General features: G+C 42.7%; 1 pseudogene; it reads left to right on the top strand.

Annotated features, from left to right (window-relative positions):
* The first annotated feature begins 2,192 nt into the window (after window positions 1-2,192).
* LOC142474034 (U1 spliceosomal RNA) lies at window positions 2,193-2,334 on the top strand (annotated as a pseudogene).
* The last annotated feature ends 698 nt before the right edge of the window (window positions 2,335-3,032 follow it).

The following is a 3,032-nucleotide window of genomic DNA, read 5'->3' on the forward strand; positions in this document are numbered from 1 at the left end:
CCAGTGGAGGTTGTAGATTGGATAAAATGTTTGTACAGGGATATATTTAGTTGAGCCCTAGTTAATGGGTTTTTGTCAGAAAGGATACAGGTAAAGTCAGGGGTGAGGCAAGGTTGTCCGCTGTCACCTTTGGCCTTTATATTCGCAATAGAACCGCTTTTGCAGAGCATCAGAAGTGACAAAGTGATAAGAGGCGTAGAAATACCTGGGAGTGGGGGGAGAAATATAAAAGTTTTAGGATACATGGACGATCTGACTCTGGTATGTACTAATCAAATGGCCCTTAAAAGAGCTCAGTTACATGTGGAAATCTTCTGCCAGGCTTCAGGTTTTAAAGTAAATTGGAGTAAAAGCAGCTGCAAGGCTTTTGGGGCCTGGCAGGAACTGGATAAAAGTGGGATTCCAGAAGAAGAAAAACAGCTAAAATTATTAGGGGTGTTGTTTGATGAGGATCTTAGAGGAGAGGCAAACTGGGAAATGATAGGGGAAAAATTAGCAGAAAAATCCAGTTTTGGACATTAAGAAAATTATCTTTAGAAGGGAATATATTGGTGACGAAAGCGGTACTTGTGCCAATTTTACTTTACATGGGGATGGTTTTCCCTGCCACAGCAAAGTGGATCAGGAAGATTACAAGGTTCCTGTTTATGTTTTTTTTGGGGTCAAAAGAGGAAAAATTGGTGAGACAAATTGTATGTAAGGAGAAGGTGAAAGGTGGCAAAGGAGCTCCAAGGATGGAGGTGATTTTGGGGGCAAAGTACATCCAAGTTTGTATAAAGTTGATTAATGGGGAAGAAACAAAAGCTACCTGCATGGGGAGATATGCTGCGGGGGGATGCTGAGGAAACTAGGGTTGTGTAATACAGACCTGAGGAGGCCGTTTTGTTTTGAGAAACCAGAAAATCACAGGGTAATAGAGGAATTTATTAGGGAGTTTGATTTGGTTGGGGTAGAAAGATCACTATGGGATGATCAAAGAAAATTACATGAGTGATTATGGAAAGAGATGAGTATGAAAGTGTTGGGTGGTTGGTTGAAAAGCATTTAAAAATAATGTGGAAGAATGTAAATCACAAGGGGCTGACAAACACTCAGAAGGACGTGACTTGGATGGCAGTGCACAGCTGCCTGCCCCTAAGGGATTTCCAGAGGAAAAGACATCTAGCAGAGTCAGAAATATGCCCTAGAGAAGGGTGTGGAGGAGTAGAGGATGTGGTCCATCTGTTCTGGAATTGTAGCTTTGTCAGAAGAGTATGGAAGTGTCTGGGGAAGCTGATAAAAGAACTGATAGGGATCAGGACCCTAGAATTCAATATGATGATGTATGGCTTGTGTGAGGTGGAGGGGGAGAGGAGGAGCGTGTTGTGGAAGATAATAAACTGTATACAAGAAGTGGTGTGGGATGTAAGGAATGTGTTAATATTTAATAGAGAAGAGATTGGAGTGAATGTGTGTGTGAGAGTTGTTCTGAGCAAAATGTATACATATTATCTGTTGGATGTGAAGCGGTTGGATGAAAATGAAGGAAGAGAATTATGGAAACCAAAGTGTGGAATAAAATGGTTAAAAATGTATAAAAGGGTGGGGAGAGGAGAGATTATCTGGGTTTTCCTTATAGGGATAGGAAAATGTATTATTGTTTGTGCAAAATGTATAGAAAAATATAGAGGGAAAAAAAGAGGTGAAAATGTTGATGTGTTAATAGATTGAGAAATTGAGGGGTGTTTTGGGAGTGAAAGGGAGTGTGGTGAGAGTGTAGGGGGGGGCATATGCTCTTACCAAAGGGAGAGAGAAAGAAAGCTTCCCGGAAAGGGGGGAAAGTAATTGTGAGGAGCAATAATGTGCTACGAGGGTCCGTTTGGTGGAGTATCGGAGAGAAGAGGCCGGTGCTCCCCTCTGGTGGGAGACCGTCGGAGGAAGAGCATATGGGGAGTGTGCGAGCTGGAAAGAGGGAGAATGTGTTGGATGAGGGAAAACAGGACAGGTGTTTGTCCCTGCATAGGGTGCTAGTTAATGAGGTGAAAGAGTTTTTCTTTATTATAAAATGTATTTGAATGTTGAAATATGAAATGTATTAACAAAATGTACAGTATGGGTTGTTGTAATGAAAGGGGGGTTTGTTATTTTCCGAAAAGTAACTCTGTAAATAAATATGTATGAATTAAAACATTTAATAGGAAAAAAAAAAAAAAAAAATGATCTTGCAGGTGGCTCTCCCAGGGCGAGGCTTGCTCATTGCACTTGGAGCTAGCTGACCTCTGCGATTTCCCCACATGCGGGAAACTCGACTGCACAATTTCTGGTAGTGGGGGACTGCGTGCGCGCTCTCCCCTGTTTTTCGACTGTTAGAAAAAACAGAAACAAAAATCAACAACAACAACCACCACCCACAGCACAGGTGTTTGTTCAGACAAGCTGCTATTCCCACTGCTTGGGCTTTGGGCCTTGTCAATAACTGTGGCATAAAAGGAGCACCCACCCACCAACTAGCCAGGTAGCAACATCTCAAACAGGGAGAAATTACAATTAGGCACCTGCGCAGACATTTAGGAATAAATTCAGGTGGATTGGGAAATACGGAAACACATATAATTCATGAAAAAAACATTCTAAACAAAAAGGGCCAAGAACTGTATAATATGAGTTGCAGCAGCAGCAGCAGCAAAAATGTATCTGCTGAGCGCTGCAAAAAAACGATCTATCTATCTATCTCTCTATCTCTATCCAGGGAGCAGCAGACAGTGTCAGCTTGCTTCTATGTGTAGCCCTCTTTTCCCCCCCTAAGTGAGATTGGGGTGGGTAGGTGTATCTGACTACTTCTCAGTGTGGTGCGGTACCTGTTTGGCAACCAGGAGAGCTGAGCTTCCGCCACGGGGAACCTGGGGTATGTACTTACACTCGGTGCAGCGCCTCCACTGATGAGGGATCCCAACGGGGTGGGAGTGTGCCCTCACCAGAACAACCATACAGTAAATACACACCGTGTGAATAAACAGTATTTACTGAGCATGACTTGTAACTTCAATAACACT

The sequence above is a fragment of the Ascaphus truei genome (genome assembly GCF_040206685.1).
Source record: "Ascaphus truei isolate aAscTru1 chromosome 13 unlocalized genomic scaffold, aAscTru1.hap1 SUPER_13_unloc_3, whole genome shotgun sequence".
In the NCBI taxonomy this organism is placed as follows: Eukaryota; Metazoa; Chordata; class Amphibia; order Anura; family Ascaphidae; genus Ascaphus; species Ascaphus truei.